The sequence below is a fragment of the Rattus norvegicus genome, chromosome Y (assembly GCF_036323735.1).
Source record: "Rattus norvegicus strain BN/NHsdMcwi chromosome Y, GRCr8, whole genome shotgun sequence".
In the NCBI taxonomy this organism is placed as follows: Eukaryota; Metazoa; Chordata; class Mammalia; order Rodentia; family Muridae; genus Rattus; species Rattus norvegicus.
In genome coordinates, this window is record NC_086040.1 from 35131896 (window position 1) to 35155101 (window position 23206).

The following is a 23206-nucleotide window of genomic DNA, read 5'->3' on the forward strand; positions in this document are numbered from 1 at the left end:
ACTATGTCAAGAATATAGAATTCAAAAATGACAATTTCAAAGAGACACCCGCTGTTTTTATGAACGTATTGAAGTAGACTTTATTTTTTCTCTTTTATTCGGAGTTGGGGACCGAACCCAGGGACTTGTTCTTGCTAGGCAAGCATTCTCCATTGAGCTAAATCCCCAAACCTGAAGTAGACGTTTAACTGGTCCTTAAGTCAATCTTTTCCCTGCACATCATCCAGTATCTTACTTTTACCTGAAGAAAGAATCATGGTAAATCATCCTAATCCCTGAAGTCTGGCCATGGGAATACTGGAAGCTAGATAGTGTAGTACTGATATCAAATGGGACAAGAAACAGAATTCAATAGTCCATGTTGTCCTTTGCTCTCCTGATGTCTGGTAATTTTTTGATAAAATAAGAATTTGGGAGATTACCATTTGAAGTAGGTACACAGAATTTACACTAATATACTTACTCTGTAGCTGGGAAACATTTGTGACCATATCATTCCAGAAAATGGTATTCGAAACAGAATTTTTGAGTACACTGAGAAATATTTATAAAGTCCCGTATCAAGGAATTTTCAATAAGTAATTGAAATACAATACTCAGTCAATTATATGACGGTAGGGAAAATACTGGCCATTGGGAAACTGAGAAAACCTAGAAAATTAAACTGTATGTCACAGGAATGTACCTGGAAATAAAAATATTATCTAGAAGAATCTCCTACACTCAATGTTCCTAAATCTTTTTCACCCATGCCAAGCCCCACAGCATGTAACCACTAGTGAATCAGAGAGAAGTCTCTAGGTTTAGAGAGAAGGAGCATATAAAGGAGTCACAGGAGACATACCTGGAAAGTGCAAACTTGAATCTTTTCAATGTAAGGAAAGAGTTCAGCACATAGGCCATGACAGTTTTCAGTGACATCATCATTAGGCCCACCCTGAAAACTCTCATGTTACTTGGAGAACACTAGCTTCTTCTGTGATGTCACAAGTGTTGTGACTGCAACTGCCTCTGAGATATTCTTTCAGTACCTTTAGGATTTACTAATTGGCCTCTACTTCAGAGCAAATTTGGGAGTGATAACAAAGAGAATGAAGAGAACAGGAATAGTTAGAAGAAGCTGGACTTCTGGCTTGGTATAAAAAAGAAGGAAGAAAGATGTGGTGCTTTGGAAAGCTCAGTGAGTCTTTTGTAGGTGTTAAGTGGTTTTGCTGAAGACATAGCCTTGATCTGAGTCTTCCACATAAGGGAATGAGGAGCTGGGAGACTCTCTAAAGCATCTGTACTTCTCCGTTCTCATATGGACTTCTCTGTTCTTATGGTTCCTTGAAGTCAGAGAGTTTATATCATTAATTTCTTTAAACCAAAAGCCAAGTGTTGTGAAGTTCATAGTTATTTTCCTGAGATATCATGACCTTTAGTCTTTTTGTCAAGAAGGAAAGGTCCTAAGGAAGAAGGGAAAAATAAGTATTGTATCCCTAGCTCTGAGTAAACTCCTCCATGCTTTGGATACCTATAGTGCAGTTTGTGTCTGACACTGATATCTGGAATAGAGAAGTACTTGTAGTTGAGACATCATCATCTCAGTCTTTCCACTAGTATTACTCTGAATAACACTTCAGATTTCTGCGTCAGCTTGAAATTTACTAGGCAGCTTTCTTTCTTTTATATCACTCTTTTTTATTTTTTAGCAAAATTTATTGATTTTTATCAGGATGTTTCTATTTTTACTTTTAAAATATTATTTCCTTTCCCAGTTTCCTGCCCACAATGCATTCACTTGAACTGGGAGACAAAGTAGGGAATACAAGGGCTTCTCTTTCCAATGTTGCCTAAAAAGACAATCTTCTGCCACATATGCATTTGGAGCCATAGGTTATTCCATGTACTTTCCTTGTATATCGGTCTTTTATGAGAAAGCTCTGGTTCACTGGCATTGTTGTTCTTCTTGGGTTGAAAGCACCTTCAGCTCTTCTAATACTGTCTCAAACTTTACCAACAAGAGGTCTGTTTTCAGTTCATTGGTTTGCTACTTGCATTCACTTCTGTATTTCACATGCTGTATCTGTTTCTTTCAGGAAGTATCTAAATCCAGGTCCTTGCAGAATGCACTTCTTTCATCAATCTTACCTAGTTTCTTGGCTGATGGATACAAATATAGTTTTGGTGGCTCATACACCTATTTTGTCAAGGGGAATGTTCACATGGATTCTGCCCAACTATGTCAAGAATGTAAAATTAAGAAATGGCAATTCAAATAGAGTCCCTCCTGTTTTTATGAACCTATTGAAGTAGACATTTATCTGGTCCTCAAGACATATTTCCTCCTGCACTTCATCCAGTATCTTAGGATTGGCCTGAACAAAGAATCATGGCAAAACATCCTAAACCATAAATTCTGGCCATGGGAACACTTGAAGCTAGATAGTGTAGTACTGACATCAAATGGGACTTGATAACCGAATTCAATAGTCCATGTTGTCCTTTGCTTTCCTGATGTCTAGTAATTTTTTGTTAAAATAAGGATTTGGCAGTTTATCATTTTAAGCAGGTATACAGTATTTACACTGTTATACTCACTCTATAGCTGGGCCCATGTTGTGACCAAAATCATTGCAGAAATTGGAATTGGAAAACAGAATTATTGAGTACACATTGAGGAATATTTACAAAATCCCCTATCAAGGAATTTACAATAAGAAATTGAAATACAATATTCATTCAACTACAGGTCTGTAGAGAAAATACTGGCCTTTGGGAAACAGAGAAATCTCAGAAAATTGAACTGTATGTCACAGTAATGAACCTGGGAATAAAACTATTATCTAGAATTATCTCCTGCACACCATGTTCCTAAATCTTTTCTACCCATGCCAATTCCCTGTCAAACTTTCTCCATTCAGAAAATGTAACCACCAGTGAAGCAGAGAGAAGTCTCTACTTTTAGAGTGATGGGTTAGAGTATAGGTTTCCACTGTGTCACAGGAGACATACCTGGAAACTGAAAACTTGTATATGGTCAATATAATGAAAGGTGTTCAGCAGGTAGGCCACGACAGTTCTCAGTGACATCATCATTAGGACCACCCTGAAAACTCTCTTGTAACCTGGTGAGTCATAGCTTCTTCTGTGATATCACAACTATTGTAGTGACAGCAACTGCCTCTCAGATATTCCTGCAGTACCTCTAGGGTTTACTAATATCCTCTAATTCATAGCAAATTGGGGTGTGATAACAAACAGATTGAAGAGATTATAAATGGGGAGAAGGAAGCTGGCTTTCTGTCTTGGTATAAAAAATAATGAAGAAATATGTGGTCCTTTGGAAAGCTCATTGAGTCCTTGGTATGTGGTGAGTGGTATCGCTGAAGAGATAGCCTTGATCTGAGTCTTCTATATAAGGGAATCAGGAGCTGGGGGAATCTCAGAAGCATCTGTACTTCCCTGTTCTTATAGTTCCTGAGGGATTATATCCTTCATCTCTTTATTCCAAAAGCCAAATGTTGTGAAAGGCACAGTTGTTTTCCTGAGAGCTCATGACCTTTACTCTTTTTGTCAAGAAGAAAAGGTTCTAAGGAAGAAGGATAAAACAAGTATTGTGTCCCTAACTCAAGGTAATCTCCACCGTGCTTTGGAAACCTAGAGTGCATTTTGTGTCTGACACTGATATTTGGGAGAGAGACATGCTTCTCGTTGAGACTTCATCATCTCAGTCTTTCCACTACTATTACTATGACTACGACTTCAGCTTTCCGAGTCAATAATTGTGATGACTTTGCAGCTTTATTTTCCTCTATATCTGCATTTTTTATATTTTAGCAAAATTAATTCCTTTTTAACTAGATGTTTCTATATATATATATATATATATTGAAAATACATTTTCCTTTCCCAATTTCCTGACCATAAGTTCCTGAACACATTCCATTTCCTTTCTTCTCTATCCATCCTTTTTGCCTCATGACATTCCTTCCAACTGGGAGATAAAATATGGAAGAAACGTGTCTCTTTTTCCAATGTTGCCCAAAAAGGCCATCCTCAGCAACATATGCATTTGGAGCCATAGATCAGTCCATGTCCTTTTTTTGTATGTTGGTCTAGTAAGCAAAAGCTTTGATTCACTGTCATAGTTGTTCTTATGGGGTTGAAAGCACACTAAGCTCTTCTAATCCTTTTTCAAAATTTAACAACAAGAGGTACATTTTCAGGTCACTGGTTTGCTACCAGCATTCACTTTTGTATTTGACATGATATATCTGTGTCTCCCCCTAAATATTTATATCCAGTTCCTGGCAGAATGCATTTCGTACCTTCATCAATTTTATCTAGCTTTGTTGGCTGATGTATACATATACATATATATATATATATATATATATATATATATATATATATATATATATATATATATATATATATATATATATATATATATGGTGAATCCTACACCTAAGTGGTTAAGTGGAAAGTTAACATGGATTCTGCCCAACTATGTCAAGAATGTAGAATTCACAAATGACAATTTCAAATAGACTCTCTTCTGTTATTATGAACCTATTGAAGTAGACATTTAACTGGTCCTGAAGACGTATTTCTCCCTGCCCCTCGTCCATTATCTTACGTTTGGCCTTAAGAAAGAAACATGGTAAATCATCCTACCCTCAAGTCTGGTCATGCAAACACTGGAAACTGGATAGAGTATACAGGAATGACCTGTGAATAAAAATATTGTCTAGAAGAACTTCCTACACTCTGGACTTTCCTGTTCTTATGGTTCCTGGAAGACAGTGTGTTAATATCATTCATTCCTTTATTCCAAAAGTCAAGTGATGTGAAGGGCATATTTGTTTTCCTGAAAAATCATGACCTTTACCCTTTGTCAAGAAGAAAAGATCCTAAGGAAGAATGGAAAAAGAAGCATTGTGTGCTTAGGTCCGAGTAAACTGCATGCTTTGGATACCTATAGTGCAGTATGTGCTGACACTGATATTTGGAAGAAAGAAGTGCTTCTAGTTGAGACTTCATCATCTCAGACTTTCTACTAGTATTACTCTGACTACCACTTCAGATTTCTGAGTCAATATGTGTGATTACTTGTCACTTTCTTTTCTTTTATATCATTTTTTTATTTTTTAGCAAAATATATTGATTTTTTAAAATTGGATCTCTATATTTACATTTAAAATATTATTTTTTTTCCCAGCTTCCTGCCCATAAGATCCCTAACCGTTCCATTTCTTTCTTCTCTAAACAGCCTTTCTGCTGCTTGACCTTCCCTTAAACTGGGAGACAGACTAGGGCTGACTAAGGGCATCATCTCCATTTTTGTCCAAAAAGCTCATCCTCTCCCACATATGCATTTGGAGCCATAGGACAGTCCATGTAAATTCTTTGTTTATTGGTCTGGTATGTGAAGACTCTTGTTCATTATCATTGTTGTTCTTATGGGGTTGAAAGCACCTTCAGCTCTTCTAATCCTTTTTCAATATTTACCTACAAGAGTTCCGTTTTCAGTTCAATGGTTTGCTATTAGCATTCACTTCTTTATTTGACATGCTGTATTTGTGTCTCTCAGTAAATATCTATATCCAGTTCCTGGAAGAATGCACTTCTTACCTTTATCAATCTTATCTAGTTTTGGTTGCTGATGTTTAAATATAATTTGGTGGCTTCTACACTTATGTTGTTAAGTGGAAAGTTAACATGGATTCTCCCCAACAATGTCAAGAATGTAGAAGTCACAAATGACAATGCAAATAGACTCCCTCCTCTTTTTATGAACTTATTGAAATATACATTTAACTGGTCCTCAAGCCATTTTTCTCCCCTGCCCATCATCTGGTAGATTACGTTTGCTCTTAAGAAAGAATCATGGTAAAACATCCTAAACACTCAAGTCTGGCCATGTGAACACTGGAAGATAGATCGGGTAGTACTGACATCAAATGGGAATAGAGAAGCAAATTCAATAGTCCATGTTGTCCTTTGCTTTCCTGATGTCTGGTAATTTTTTGATAAAATAAGGATTTGGGAATTCATCATTCATCATTTGAAATAGGTCACAGAATTTACACTGTTATACTCACTCTATACCTGGGCCACCTTTGTGACCTAAATCATTTCAGAAAATTTAATTGGAAAACAGATTTTTTGATTACACATTGAGGAACATTTACAAAGTCCCCTATCAAGGAATTTACAGTAAGAAATTGAAATACAATATTCATTCAATTAAAGGTCTGTAGAGAAAATACTGGCCTTTGGGAAAGAGTGAAAACCCAGAAAATTGAACTGTATGTCTCAGGAATCAACCTGGGAATAAAAATATTATCTAGAAGAATCTCCTACACTCCATGTTCCTAAATCTTTTCTACACATGCCAAACCCCTGTCTAACTTTCTGCATTCAGAGCATGTAACCACTAGTGAAGCAGAGAGAAGACTCTACTTTAGAGTGATGTAGTAAGTACAGGTTTCCACTGTGTTACAGGAGACATACCTGGTAAGGGCACACTCGAATCTGGTCAATGAAGGAAAACTGTTCAGCAGGTAGACCATGGCAGTTCTCAGTGACATTATCATTAGGATCTCCCTGAAAACTCTCTTATAACCTGGTGAACCATAGCTCCTTCTGTTGTCATGAAAGCAAATGCCTCTCAGATTTTCCTTCACTCCCTGTAGAGTTTACTAATTGGCCTCTAATTCTGTAGAATTTGGGAGTGAGAACAAAGAGGTTGAAGAGATATGAAATGGGGAGAAGGAAGCTGGCCTTCTGTCTTGGTATAAAAACAAGGAAGAAATATGTGGTCCTTGGGAAAGCTTAGTGTGTCCTTGTTAGGTGTTTAGTGGTATCTCTGAAGATATAGGCTTTATCTGTGCCTTCCACATAAGGGAATCAGTAGCTGGGAGCCTCTCAAAAGCATCAGGACTTCCCTGTTCTTATGCTTCCTGGAAGTCTGAGAATTTATATCATTCATTTCTTTATTCCAAAATTCAAGTGTTGTGAAGGGCACAGTTGTATCCTTGACAGGTCATGGACTTTATACTTTTTGTCAGAAAGAGAATGTTACTAAGAAAGATGGAATGGACAAGTATTGTGTCCTCATCTCAGAGTAAACTCTTCTATGTTTTGGATTCCTATATTGCAGTTTCTGTATGACACTTCTATCTGGGAGATCACAGTGCTCTAGTTCAGACCTCATCATCTCAGTCTTTCCTCTAGTATTACTCTGACTATCATTTTAGATATCCAAGTCAATAGGTATGATTATTTGGCAGTTTTCTTTTATATCGTTCATTGTTTAGCAAATTTTATTTCTTTTCTAAACTGGATGTTTCTATATTTAAATTTAAAATGTTATTTCCTTTCTCAGTTACCTGCCCATAACATCCCTAACTAGCCCCCCTCCCCTTCTTCTATAACCCTCTTTACTACCCCTTGACATTACCTTGAACTTGGAGTCAAACCTAGGGAGGACCAAGGACTTCTCCTTCCATTGATGCTCACCAAGTTCATCCTCATCCACATATGCAGTTGTATACATAGCTCTGTCCATGTACATTCTTTGAATATTGGTCTAGTTTCAGAAAGCTGTGGTTCATTGGCATTGTTGTTCTTATGGTGTTAAAGCCCCTTCAGCTCTTGTATCTTTCCTCAAAATCTACCAACAAGAAGTCCATTTTCAGTTCACTGGTTTGTCACTAGCATTCACTTCTGTATTTGGCATAATCTAGCTGTGTGTCTCAGGAAATATCTATATATGATTCTTCGCAGAATGCACTTCCTATCTTCATCAATTTTGTCTAGTTTTGGTGGCTGATGTATACATAATTACTTTTGCTGGCTCCTATAGCTTTCAGTTTAGCTGGAATTTTAACATGGATTCTGCGCATCTAGGTCGAGACTCTAGAATCCACAAAAGGCAACGCCAAATAGACTCCATACTGTTCTTTTGAATCTACTGAAATTGAGGCTTCACTGGTCCTCAAGTCATTCCTCTCCCTACCCAGCCTCCTATATCTTATGTTTGGCCTTAATAACAAATCATGGAAAAATATCCAAAACCCTCAAGGATGGCAATGAAACACAGGAAGGTAGATATTGCAGATCTGATATCAAATGAGACTAGAGAACCAAATCCTATAGTCCATGTGGTACTTTCCTTTATTGATGTCTGGTAATATTTGGATACAATAATTATATGGGAGTGTGTCTTTGAAGTACGTACACAGTATTACACTGGTATACTTACTCTATAGTTGGGCCCACTTTGTTGCCAAAATCATTGCAGAAAATGGATTGGAAAACAGAATTTTTGAGTACACTTTCAGGAATATTATAAAGTCCCCTATCATTGAATGTACAATAAGAAAACATAATATAATATTCATTCAACTAAAGGAGTATAAGAAAAATCCTAGTATTTGGAAAACAGAGATATCTGAGAAAATTGAACTGTAGGCCATAGGAATGGACCTGGGAAAAATTATTATCCAGAAGAATCTCCTCCACTCCAGATTCCTAAATCTTGTCCACCTATGCCAAGCCCCTTACTATGACTCTCCATTCAGAGCATGTAACCAATAATAAAGCCAGGAGAATTCCATATATATATATATATATATATATATATATATATATATATATATATATATGTACACTGTATCTATATACACTATATCTATATATAGTATATCTATATATCTGGTTCCTGGCAGCATGCACTTCTTAGCTTCAACAATCTTTCTAGTTTTGGTGGCAGATATGTTTATCTATCTGTATCTGTATCTGTATCTGTATCTGTATCTGTATCTGTATCTGTATCTGTATCTGTATCTGTATCTGTACCTGTATCTGTATCTGTATCTGTATCTATCCATCTATATCTATCTGTATCTATATCTATCTATCTATCTATATCTATATCTATCTATCTATCTATGTCTATGTCTATGTCTATGTCTATGTCTATATCTATCTATCTATCTATATCTCTATCTCTATCTCTATCTCTATCTCTCTCTCTCTCTCTATATATATATATATATATATATATATATATATATATATATATATATATATATATATATATGGCTCCTTCAGCAATGATGTTAGATATGGATTTGAACAAATAGGTCAAGAATGTAGAATTCACAAATGCCAAATAGACTTCCTCCTGTTCTTATGAATCTATTGAGGTTGAGGTTTCCCTAGACCTAAAGCCATTCCTCTCCTTGCCCTTCCTCCGGAATTTTGTTTTCCTTGAAGAAAGAATCCAAACATCCAAACCTGCAAGTCTAGCACTGGGAAAACAAAAAGTTAGATATTCCAGAACTGAAACTTAATCAGACTTGAGAACCGCATTCTGTACTCCATGTTGTCCTTTGCTATACTGATATCTGGTAATTTTTGGATAAAATAAGGATTTTTGAGTTTATCATTTGAAGTAGGTACACAATATATACACTGTTATATTCACTCTATATGTGGGTCCCCTTTGCTTCCGAAATCATTGCAAAAAATTTAATTCATTAACAGAATTTTTGAGTATACACTCAGGAATATACATAAAGTCCCTTATCAAGGAATGTACAATAAGAAAGTGAAATAAATTGTTGGGGATTTAGGTCAGTGTTAGAGCGCTTGCCTAGCAAGCTCAAGGCCCTGCTTTCAGTCCCCAGCTCCAATAAGAAGAAAAAGAGTAAATGTAATAGAATATTCACTTAATTAAATTTCTGTATGGAAAATACTGGCCATTGGGACACAGAGAAAACCTAAGAAATTGAACTTTATGTCACAGGAATGGACCTGGAAATATATTTATTATGCAGACGAATCTCCTCCACTCCATGTTCCTAGATCTTTTCTACCAATTGCAAGCCCCTGACTAACTTTCTCCATTCATTGCAGGCAACCACTAATGAAGCACAAAGAACTCTCTAATTTTAGAGTGATGTAGTAAGGAAAGGTTTCCACAGCGTTACAGGAGACTATCCTTGAAAGAGCACCGCCAAATCTGGTCAATGTAAAGATAGCTTTTTAGCAGGTAAGTCATTGCAGTTCTCAGTGACATTATCATCTGTCCCTCCCTGAAAAAATATCTTGTATCCTGGAAAGCCATGGTTTCTTCTGTGATGTCACAAGTGCTGTTGTGTATGCATCTGCATCTCTGATATTCCTTCAGTACCTCTAGGGTTTACTAATTGGCCTATAGTTCAGAGTAAACAGCCTTTGGGAAGGTGACCAAACAGGATGAAGAGGTCAGAGATGGGGATAAGGAAGCTGGCCTTCTGTCTTGGTATATAAAAAAGGAAGAAATACTTGGGCCATGGGAAATATACATGAGTCCTGGGTAGGGGCTGTGTGGGTTAGCTGAAGAGACAGCCTGGATCTTAGTCTTCCACATATGCAAATCTGGAGCTGGGATTCTCTCAGAATTATCTGGTCTTCCCTGCTTGTTATGGTTCTGGGAATCTGAAAGTTTATATCACTAATTTCTTTATCCCAAAAGCCAAATGTTGGGAAGGGCTCTGTTTTCCTGAGAGCTCATTAATTTTATTCTTTTTGCCCAGTAGAAAAACATCCTAAGGAAGAAGGGAAAGGTCATTATTGTATCTTCAGCTCAGTGTAAACTCCTCCATGCTGTGGATTCCTACAGTGTACATGTTGTGTCTGACACTGATATATGGGAGAGAAAATGCTTCTAGTTGAGAATTCATCATCTCTGTCTTTCAACTAGTATTACTCTGTCTACCATTCATTGACAGTGACTCTTTATATTTCTTAGTTATTAGCGGTGATTAGCAGGCAGTTTTCTTTTCTATAATTTCATTTATTGTGAACATGTTTTTGCTTCTTTAATTGGATACTTCTATATTATCTTTTCCAGTTTCCTGTCCATAAGATCTCTAAGCAGTCCCCATCCAATTCCTATAAAACCACCCTTACCGCCCCTTGACATTCCCATAAACTGGGAGCTAAACCTAGTGAGGAAACCAAAGGGCTTCTCCTTCCATTGGTGCTCAAAAAGGCCATCCTCTGCTACATATTCAGTTGGAGCCTTAGGTCTGTCCATATACATTGTTTGAATATTGGTTTAGTACCTGAAATCTCTTGTTACTTGGCATTGTTGTTCTTGTGGTGTTTAATACCCCTTCAGCTCTTGTAATCATTTCTCAACGTCTACCAGCAAGAGGTCCGTTCTCAGTTCACTGGCTTGCCACTAGCTTTCATTTCTGTATTGGACCTGCTCTAGCTGTGTCTCTCAGGAAAGTTCTATATCCTGTTCCTGGAGGCATGCACTTCTTAGCGTCAACAGTCTTATCTAGTTTGGTGGCATATATATATATATATATATATATATATATATATATATATATATATATATATAGTGACTCATACAGCCTTGAGATTAGGTGGAATTTTAACATGGATTCTTTGGAACTACCTCAATTATTTAGAATCTACAAATGAAAATACCAAATAGACTTCCTCCTGTTCTTATGAAACTAGTGATGTTGAGGTTTCCCTGGACCTCAAGTCATTGCTCTCCCTGCACAACCTCCTGAATTTTATATTTTATCTGAAGAAAGAACCATCGTAAAACATCCAAAAACCTGAAGCCTGACACTGGGAACACAGGAAGGTATATATTAGAGAACTGACATCTAAAGGTATTACAGAACCTCATTCTCTTGTCCATGTTGTACTTTGCTTTACTGATGTCTCATAATTTTTGGATAAAATAAAGATTTGTTTACCATCTGAAGTAGGTACGGAGTATTTTCACTGATATATTCACTCTATAGCTGGGCCTGTTTGTTGCCGAAAACACTGCTCTGCCACAAACATTCACTTCTGTATTTGGCATGCTATAGCTGTGTATGTCAGGAAAGACCTATATTGGTTCCTAGCAGCCTGCCCTTATTAGGTTCATCAATATTATCTAATTTTGGTGGCTGATATATCCATCTGTCCTTCAATCTATCTATCTATCTATCTATCTATCTATCTATCTATCTATCTATCTATCTACTTATCTATGTATCTATCTATCTCTGTATATGTATCTGTATCTATATCTATATCTATATCTATCTATAACTATATATTTCTATATCTATATCATCTATATCTATCTATATCTATTTATATCTGTATCTATATTTATATATTTTTGTATCTATCCTATCTTTATCTCTCTCTATATATATATATATAGAGAGAATATATATATATATATATATATATATATATATATATATTTTTTTTTTTTGGCGCCTACTGCTATGAGGGTAGGTGGAATTTTAACATGGATTCTTTGCAAGTAGGGCAAAAATGAGGAGTCCACAAATGATAATGCCAAATAGACTCCCCATTGTTCTTATTAACCTTTTGAAGTTGAGGTTTCACAGGACATCAAGCTATTCCTCTCACTGCCCATCCTCCTGAACCTTATGTTTGTCCTGAAGAAAGAATCATGATAAACATGCAAATCCCTCAATTCTGTGCCTGGAAACACAGGAAGGTAGATATTAGAGAATTGTTATCTAATGGGACTACAGAACCACATTCTATAGTCCATATTTTACTTTGCTTTACAGATCTCTGGTAATTTTTGGATTAAAAAAAAAGGATTTGGTAGTTTATAATTTGCAGTAATTACAGAGTATTTACACTGTTATATTCACTCTTTGCCTTGGCCTTCATTCTTGTCAAAATCATTACAAGAATATTGAATTCGAAAACAGAATTTTTGAGTACACATTCAGGAATATATATATTCCCTATGTGCCCTATCAAGGAATTTATAGTAAGAAAATGAAATACAATATCCACTCAATAATAGGGCTGTAGGGAAAATACTTTCTTTTGGGAAATAGAGAAAACCTAGGAAATTGAACTGAATGTAACAAGAATGGACTTTGGATTAGAATTATTATCCAGAAGAATCTCCTCCCTTCCATGATCCTAGATCTTTTCTACCCATGACAAGCCTCTGAATAAGTTTCTCCATTCAAAGCATGTAACCACTAATGATGCTAAAAGAAGTCTCTATTTTAGAGAGATGAATACATAAAGGTTTCCACTGTTTCACAGGAGACACTCCTTGAAGGGGCACCCTCAAATCTGGCCATTAAAGAAAGAAGTTCAGCAGGTAGGCAATGGCAGTTCATAGTGACATCACCATTTGGCCCTCCCTGAAAAATCTCTTGTACCCTGGAGTGCACTAGATTCTTCTGTAATGTCACAAGTGTTGTCATCACAGCCTGGCCTAAGGGTTATTCCTTCTGTAACTCTAGGTTTATTAATTAGCCTCTCATTCAATGTAAACAGTCATTTGGGAGGGAGAAAAAAAGGATGAAGAGATCCGAGAAGGGGAGAAGGCAGCTGGCCTTCTGTTTTCGTAAATCAAAAAATGAAGAAATATGCCATCCGTGGGAACATTCAGAGAGTCCTGGGTAGGGGCTGAGTGGATTTGCTGAAGAGAAGCCTTGATCTTATCCTTCACGTATCAGAAACAGGAGCTGGGAGCCTCTGAGAAGAATCTGGACTTCCCTGTTGTTATGATACCAGGAAGTCAGAGCGTTTATATCATTTATTTATTATTCCAAAAGCCAGGTGTTGGGAAGTGTACAGTTGTTTTCCTGAGAGCTCACGCCTTTACTTTTTTTGCCCAGAAGAAAATAGTCCTAAGGAAGGAGCTAAAGACAAATATTGTGTCCTCTGCTCAGAGGAAATTCCCCCATGCTTTGCATTCCTATAGAGCAGATTGAGTCTGACACTGATATCGTGCTTCTAGTTGAGACTTCATGATCTCAGTCTTTCCACTAGTATTACTCTGACTCCCATTCCCTGAAGGTGACCCTTTAGATTTCTGAGACAATTGGTGACATTAACTTGCAGTTTTCCTTTCTTTTATTTCTTTCATTTTTCTTTATTTTTTACTAAATTTTATTGCTTTTTTTAACTGAATGTTTCTACATTTACATTTCAAATGTTTTTTTTTTTCTTTCCCAGTTTCCTGTCTGTAAGACTCTTAACCTGTCCCCCTACCCTTCTTGTATAACCTCCCTTACTGCACCTTGACATTCCCTTGAACGGGGAGTCAAACCTAGTTTGGTAAAACGGCTTCTCCTTATTTTGGTGCCGAACAAGGCCATTCTCTGCTACATATGCAGTTGGAGTCATTGGTCTATCCATGTACAGTCTTCGAATATTTGTTTAGTACCAGAAAGCTCTGGTTTGTTGGCACAGTTGTTCTTATTTAGTTGTAAGCACCTTCATCTTTTGTTATCCTTTCACAAAATCCACCAACATGAGGTAAGTTTACAGTTCACTGGTTTGCCACTAGGATTCACTTCTGTATTTGACATGATCTAGCTGTGTCTCTCAGGAAAATTCTATATCTTGTTGCTGGCAGTGTGCAATTCTTAGCTTCTTCAATCTTATCTATTTTTGGTGTCTGATTATACACACACACACACACACACACACACACACACACACACACACTTCACACTTTTTGTGGCTCCAACAGGTATGATGTTAGGTGGATTTTAACATGGATCCTGGGAAACAAGGTCAAGAATGTAGAATACACAAATGACAATGCCAAATAGACTCTCTCCTGTTCTTATGAAACTATTGAAGTTGAATTTTCACTAGACCTCATGCCATTCCTCTTACCGCCCATCCTCTTGAATCTTATGTTTGGCCTGAAGAAAGATCATGGTAAAACATCCAATACCGTCAAGTCTGGCTGTGAGAACACAGGAAGGTAGATATTAGAAACTGATATCAAATGGGACTACAGTACTGCATTCTATAGTCTATGTTGTCCTCTGCTTTACTGATGTTGGTAATTTTAGGGAAAAATAAGGATTTGGGAGTTTATCATTTGAAGAGAGTACACATTATTTACACTGTTATATTCACTCTAAAGGTGGCCCCCTTTATTGCCAAAATCATTGCAAAATAATGAATTGAAAATCAGAATTTTTAAGTTCACATTCAGGAATATATATAAAGTCCTATACCAAGGAATTACAATAAGTAAATATAGTCCAATTTTCATTCAATTAAAGGTCTGCACAGAAAATACTGACCTTTGGGAAACAGAAAACCTAGCAAATTGAACTGTATTTCACAGGAATGTACCTTGGAAAGAATTATTATCCAGAACAATCTCCTCCTCTCCATGTTCCTAGATCTTTTCTACCTATGCCAAGCCCCTGACTAACTTTCTCCATTCAGAGCATGTAACCACTAATGAAGAAAAGAGAAGTCTCTACCTTTAGAGAGTTGTAGTATGTAAAGATTTCCACAGGGTCACAGAAGACACACCTGTAAAGGGCACCCTCGAATCTGGTCAATGTAAGGAAAGCTGTTTCCCAGGTAGGCAATTACAGTTCTCAGTGACATTATCATTAGGCCCTGCCTGAAAAATCTCTTGTATCCTGGAGAGCCCTAGCTTCTTCTGTGATGTCAAAAGTCTTGTTGTGTCTGCAACTGCCTCAACGATATTCTTTCAGTACCTCTAGGGCTTACTAATTTGCGTCCAATTCAGAGTAAACAGCCATTTGAGAAAGAGAACAAAGAGGATGAAGAGATCAGATATGGGGAGAAGCAAGCTGGCCTTCTGTCTTGGTATAAAAAGAGGAAAAAATATGTCGACAATGGGAAAGCTCAGTGATTCCTGGGTAGGAGTTGAGTGGGTTTACTGAAGAAATACCCTTCATTGAGCCTTCCTCATATGGGAATCAGGAGCTTGTTATGGTTCCTGGAAGTCAGAGTGTTTATATCAATATTTTCTTTATTCCAAAAGCCTGGTTTGGGGAAGGGCACAGTTGTTTTCTTGAGAGCTAATGGCTTTATTCCTTTTGGCTCATGTTTGTAAAGATTTTAGTCCTTGATAACTTGAACCCTTCAGGTCTGTAGGAAGTCACATCCCTTTTGAAACAGTGTTAGAGTCAGTTGTTCACTGTTACTATTAGTAACACAACTCGCTGGGGACAGCACACATGACATCTTTACCTTTGGCCAACACTTGGTTTCCAAAAAACATCCTTCATATTTTATCATTTACACATACAAGAAATCTTTTTACTGTGTCTTCATATTCTTTGAATTTTATCACTCTTCACTCCTGCCATTATTACTACCTTTGTTTCCAGATTTGTTTCTTATTTACCGTATGGCAGTGTGCATCTACCGTAAGCTTTTTCTAACCACAAGTCTGTGCAAGGTGGTTTTTCTTCTGTTCCCCTTTCTTCATCCTCTCCCCCTCCATAGTAAACAGTATGTTTAAGGATGTTGCACCTTAGTTGTTGGTTACTTCCAATCTTTTCTTAATCCCCATGTTCATTCAGTTGAATTCATTTGTCTTTGAACACATCTGTTGCTTAGGGAGCTCTTTCCCAGAGTGTCTCTTTGCCTTTTCTTTCCTTCATTTAGATTTCTGTTTAATGCTGTGTTTTTAGTGAGGCACTCTGAGGTCACACTACACTAAAATGTTCTCTCTATTTTTCTATCCCTTTAGCCCATATTAGTTTTTTTCAGATGCTTGTGATATGACAGTGCACCACATACTCCTGCCTCTACTTCCCACTAATATGTAAGAAATAGTTGGACTTCGTCACAAACACCTTTATGCCTGGACTGTTTTCTCTAAGCGCTAAAATACTGCATGCAGCATAAGAGGAGTTTAGTAACATTTGGTGAGGTCAGAATGGATTGAAGAGAAAACCAGTTGAAATTAAATGATCTACAGAACTTTATTATTTCTTGGATGCTTTTTATTAAGAATTGTCATTTTATATCATAAAGTTATAAGCCTAGTTGCAAGGGCTTTTACATGAACTTACCTATTGACTGTATATTTTCTTTGTATTATTAGAGTTCTGTAGCTAGTAGGACAGGTCAACCATTACAACCAAAACTTCAAGGTTCTCCTTCCTACTAGTTGATAAAAAGTATTATGCACCCAACTCATACAATTTAATATTGCTGAGAGTTATGATAATTTTGTAACCTGTTTCTGTGAATATAGGGTAATTATAGTTTACATGTCTAGGATACATGAAACGTCTACAGTACACATGACCAACCAAATTACCAAGCTGCCATGGAAAGAGCATTACTCTGCCTGACTGTCAGGTCCAGCTCCACCATTGGTGGGTTGTTGTTTTGGTCATATGGACAAAACTTCATTTCTACAGCAGTTTCCTCATCTATTCAATGAACTTAGTACCTTAAATTTACAGGAGTACTATAAATTTATTTTTATTTGTTCATCTATAAGTAACTTAAAACCTGACGTGTTTGTATTTTCCATAAATGTATATGTGACCCCCTGCACAGGTAGAATATCAGAGGACCATGGCAGGCATTGTTTCATCTTTTATTGAGGCAGGGTTTCTTTTGTTTACCTCGGCTCTGCCAGACAAGCTGGCCTATCAGCGTCTAAGATTCTCCTATCTCACCCTGCCATCCAGTTGCTGGAGCACAGGGATTATAGATTCATGTTATAAAATATTGCTTTTTATGTGGATTCCTTGCACTCAAACTCAGATACTCACCCTTGCACCTCAAGCTCTCTGCTCACTGTGCTATCCCCCCAGTAAACCTACAAGTCACCTTTATGTGTCTAGTAACTGCCCTTGACCCCCATGTGTCTTCAGCCAAAAAAGTGTTTGGGGGTGCCGAGGAAGGGGAGGGTTCTGTAGCTCAGTAGCAGAATGGTTGCCTGTCTCAAATGGACTCCTGAGTTCAGTCCCCAGTACTGAAAAACCAGGAGAAGTTAAACCTTAAGAGTTGAAATAAGTCAGGGAAGAAGTAAGTCAGGGAAAGATTTCTTTCTTTTCATGTGAATTAAAGGAAAAGAGGGTTTTTTTTAACATAGTTGACAAGCTGAGTTTTTAGTAAACATAGACAGTATTACCGAGTTTTCTATTAATGCATGCAATTTATATATCTAATATTGTTCATTACACTCTAACATCAGAACCACATTTTGTTTGATTTTTGTGTGCATTGCTGAGGGGGAGGGTAAACAGATAAGTCCAGCTGTCTGTCTTTATTTATCTCCCTCAGGTACTGAGAATATAGCAGTGTTGAGAGTCAGAGGGAAACACAGCAGCTGTAATGCATATACAAGCATGATTCTTTACTTTGAGCATTCACATAAAAAAAAATCTCCTTATCTGAAATCATTTATTTGACTTCTAAGTTGTGTTAGGATTTTAGTCAACCACTTGCCAATACATTTACCACTTACACTTAAAGAATTCTGCAGTTATATCTCAACGTTAATATGTGTTGGTCGCTGCATCATAACGGCTCGAGCGCCAGCAACTTGTCCTCATATAAATGCTCAGGATGCCATTATAGGTGCTAGTGGTCCAAGTACTGATTACTTAGAATCAGGTCGGATGCCTTGAGAAAGAACATCCTGATCAATTCAGAAGTCGTGACCTTCTTCTGGCTCTTTACCCATGCTTAGGTGACACCAAGTTCATTTAGTTAGGAAGTTTGCATTAATAACAAAGATCTAATGTAGAGAGATCTAGCATGTACTCAAAAAGATAATGATAAATTGGGTGTGGCAGGCCACCACTCCCCTGTAATCCCAGCACTGAGGAGGGTGAAGCCATAGGATGGTCGGTCATCCTGGGGTGCATAAATGAAATCCTGTCCCCAGAACAAAAACTACTGGAGAGCAGCAATAAAAAACAATAATGAGCCATAAGCTTTCCCTGATTATGAGGAGGCCATAGACCACGTGCTCTGGGTGTATGTTTATAGTAACTTGCCACTTAACAAAGCTGTCTCAGTACTCGTGATATTTCTACGTTTTCCTATGTTTAAAGTCATTGAACAAAGCAGATGTTTTTCTTCCTTTTACTCATAGATTCTTTTCCTATAGTTTTATTACACTTGAAAAAAGTACAAAATTATTTTAGTTGGTTCTAGGATATTCAGAAATCTCAAAAACCATTGCCCAGTAGCCCACCTCACCTTTTCCTGGTTTCTCAGCCACTAAAGAGTTTGACCAAGTAGTGTCTGCATAGAAGAGAGTGACTGTGAACCCACGGGTTACGGTTTTAGGGATACGCTGATGGGTAGTTGTACTGTGTGACTAAATGGTACAAACAGTTAATTTATTTGAATTGTGATATTGTTTTCCTTCTTCTTTGAAATCTTCACAGAACCAGAATTTTACCACAGATATACTTTCGGAGTGCGAGCCACTGTTCAGTGCTTTCCTGCTTGGCTTGCTTCATCCAGTGCCTGTGCTGGTACTGTGACACAAGAAGAGCCTCTTGTCATCCATTAAATGCTGCCTGGCAAATCCTCTACGACGTTCTTCACCAGGACATTTCCAGCCCTTTACAGCTCTCACAAAGTTAGGCTGAGGTCTCCCATCTAAGCCCTTACTACTGCAATCTGTTGCCCTGGACTCTGCCATCCCTGCTGCTGGTTCTGCTGAGGCTCCAGAACCTGGTCAACTCAGATTAGCCTTGAATACAGTTTTAATCTCATTACAATTAGCAGTTTTTATCAGTAAGACTTGCAGTCAGTTGGTAAGACTTGAGATCCTATTTCAATCCTGTCTGTTGCTCAGTGGCTTTAACTTATTCGTGCCTTGGGTTTTAATTCAGTGGTTTAGAGTGTTTTTTTGTTTTTGAAGTTTTTTTTCTTGTTTTTTCTTGGGGGTGCTGGGGAGGTTGAAATTTCCTTGTTTATTAATGAGGTTAAGAAATGGTTAGGTGCACAAGAATCCCTCTCTCAACCAAGTATATTTTTAATCATTTTCTTTGATGAACTTGTAAGGATTGTCTACAGCCCACTTAACTGCAAATTGAGTTCTCTCATCGCTCCGCTTTCTCATCTCCATGGCATTCTGCTATGACTTGCTACTGCTCTTCTGTTGGAAGTAGGAAAAAAAAGCTTTTAAGTTCAGAACCACATACAGACACACCTTTTTGAATTTTTAACATTTTCCCAAGAACTGTTAATCAGTGATTTCCCATCCTTGCACTAAAACACATTCCTTCTTTGTCTGTTGAGAAAAGGGCATCAGCCCACACCTTACACAGTGCAAAGAGCTGTGACTCATGCAGATTAGTAACGTGCTTTTTAAATACTCACGTAAATTGTTCTCAGTAACCTTTTCTGTGTGGCTCTACTGGGAGATATATTCTGAAGTGCGAAACTGTTGGTCTAACATGTATCTGACGCCATGTCAGATGAGGGCACTGTTAGTACCATGATATTGGTGTCCCTGAACATTCACAGTATGACATAGGGTCCGTGCTAGAATAGTATTGATCAATGTAGCCATTCTTTTTTTTTTTTTTTTTTTTTTTGCTCCTTTTTTCGGAGGTGGGGATCGAAATCAGGGCCTTGCGCTTCCTAGGCAAGCGCTCTAACCACTGAGCTAAATCCCCTACCCCTAAATGTAACAATTCCTGTTAAGTGATAGAATTTAATTGAGTACCTCAGTGAAGGAAACACATCCCAACGACTTCCATAATTTTAATTCTTGCTAAGGAATTGCCAGTCGTCCGTCCTAGGATGAAAGGTGATTTATAGATTTGACAGTGGATTTGGTAAAAGATGCTATATGACTTCTTTTACTAATTATCAGAAACATCTGCCTCCCATCTTAGATATAAATGAGTGCTGGGATAGATTATACTTGTAATATATTCATTAGGAAGTTAAAATTGCTAGTAGTTGCTATTGACACAACATACAGCACTCACCTCAGGAAATAAGAGATAGTTAATTCTTGTGAGAAAAACTTAAGTGCTAGTAGCCTGGGAGCACAGACTCAGGTTATAACAACTGGAGGTGATCACATAATATTTTATTTGATACAGAACAAAAAAAACATAAATTAGTGCATTTATCACATTGGTGATCACTGCAAGTAAGCAGGCTACAGCAGAACAAGGGGAACTCTGTATAGATCTGGGATGTCTGATCACATGTTTAGCTTTCAGATTTGTAAGGGCTGGTGCCCTGCTAAGCATACATTTTAGGGCTGTAGTGAATTTGGTCCCCAACACCCTTGTAAAGGGTGTGGAAGTCAGCAAACACCTATAACTCCAGCTCTGGGGAGATAGACACTGTGACTTGCTTGCCAGTCATATTATGCTGTCATTGAGCTGCAGGTTCATTCAGAGACCATGTCTCAGAAAATAAGGTAGAGTACTGGAGAGATTGCTCAGCGGTTAGAGAACCTGACTGCTCTTCCAGAGGTCATGATTCAAGTCCCAGCAACCACATGGTGGCTCACAACCATCTGTAAAGAGATCTGATGCCCTCTTCTGGTGTGTCTGTGGACAGCTACAGTGTACTTATATATAATAAATAAAAAAAAATAAAAAAAAATAAGGTGGAGAACACCTGGGAAGACACTGATGCACAGCTCCCCACACACAGAGAACACATTTGACAGATTTGGATAGTCACAGGCACGTTCAGACACAGGTATGAACAGTGAGTGACTTTCAAATGGACAGTCTAAGGTAGTCAGGTTACGGTCTTCACACCATCTACAATGGTGAGAGACTCAGCCTTGAGGAACTTAAGTTTACATAAAGACCATTAACAACACAAAAGGATTAGAAGTCCAAGGCCTGTCTTATTTACAGAGTGAGTTTAGGCAAACCTGGCAACATAATAAGATCCTGTCTCAAAATAAGTAATATATAGCTTGCCTGTCATTCATGGAGCTCTGTGTTCAGTCCTTAGCATGATGTAAGAAGAAGTACAAAGAAGGTTGCGATGGGCCAGCAAAATTGCTTCCCAAGGAAAGGCACCTTAAGTAAAACTAGACAGCCTGAGTTCAGTCCCTGAGCACCCATGGTAGAGAAAAAGAACTGCCTCCATCAGGTTGGTTTCTGACCTCTTTGTTTGAACAGTTGGCTTATGAGGAAATGGATGCTATTTCCCCAGTATCACAGGGAGCTGGGGAATGTGAACAGAAGTTTGAGCCATCATAATTTATCTATAAATGAAGCAGTTCTGTACTAGTAAATACATATATTTCCTATTTAGCTATAGTTTAATGTAGTACAGTTTTGCATTGATATATTTGATGCATTATGACTTATCTGCTACATATCTATATCTATATCTATATATGTATATATAAACTGACAGTAAATTATATTCTTTTTCAAAAACAAAAAAAATATCTGATTACATTATTATTATTTCATTATATCTGATTTAAAATTATAGAGCTTTGTTTAACTGTATATACTAAGGCATGGTTAAAGTGGTGAATTTATGGAGGTTTAAAACCACATATTTTGAAAGGCTTCTATTATACTATTTTGTGTAAGCAGTGATCAGTAAAACCCTTAGCACAAATCTCTCTCACAGCCTGCTAGGCCACAGTTAAAAGATGACATTTAGACTACATGCAGCTGAAAATTACCATGAAGGTCTGATCCTCCTGCCATAACTACTCAAGCTCTGGGATTAGAGAAGTGAGTAACCCTGCCTGGCTCCTTATTTTTATTTTGTGATACCAGGCTCTTGCTCAGGGCCCTGAGTGCGGTGTGCCATGTGGTCACTGTGCCACGGGGCTCATCCAGCCTCACCTTGCAGTGTAAGGGAGAAGTAATTCTGCTTCCTTCTTCTGTTTCCCTGGACCCCATTTGTCACAGCTGTTTTTGTCTTACACATAGCTATATCTTTAAAGTAGAGATAATAATACCTATAGCTATTTACTTCAAAGAATCATTGTAAGAATCGTGCTGAAATCATGGTATAGACTTTATAGGTGGACTTGCTGCATGAATGCCATGGAGAGAAAAATGCAGTGGCCATTTATTAATTTTATCACATCCCTAAAGTTTTTAAAACATTTTAATATTGCTGTATATTGGATACATAAATAATTTTTGTACCAAAATGTCTAGAACTTGCCCTGGCAAAATTTTGACATTGAATTGTGATCAGGTTTCATTTCCTTCCTTCCTTCCTTCTTTCCTTCCTTCCTTCCTTCCTCCCTTCCTTCCTTCCTTTGTTCATTCTTTCTTCCGTTTTTTCTTTCTTTAGGATTGGGTGTCATGTCAGGAGGTATCACTACATCCCTTTAATCCCAGCAGGGGCAGGTAGATCTTTGAGTTTGATGCCAACCTTGTCTATAGAGAGAATTCCAGGATAGCCAGTGTCACGCATAAAA

The 23206-nt window shown here is 37.5% G+C and overlaps 1 long non-coding RNA gene across 3 annotated transcripts; it reads left to right on the forward strand.

Moving 5' to 3' along the window:
- The first annotated feature begins 1005 nt into the window (after window positions 1-1005).
- On the forward strand, window positions 1006-19542 carry LOC134484379 (uncharacterized). 3 transcript variants are annotated; one of them, XR_010061797.1, is made up of 4 exons: window positions 1006-1180; window positions 9910-10045; window positions 13099-13156; window positions 19209-19542. It is a non-coding gene; the product is annotated as an uncharacterized LOC134484379 (long non-coding RNA). The 3 variants fall into 3 exon arrangements; XR_010061799.1 differs by lacking the exon at window positions 1006-1180 and adding an exon at window positions 3062-3345; XR_010061798.1 differs by lacking the exon at window positions 13099-13156.
- Window positions 19543-23206: the final 3664 nt, after the last annotated feature.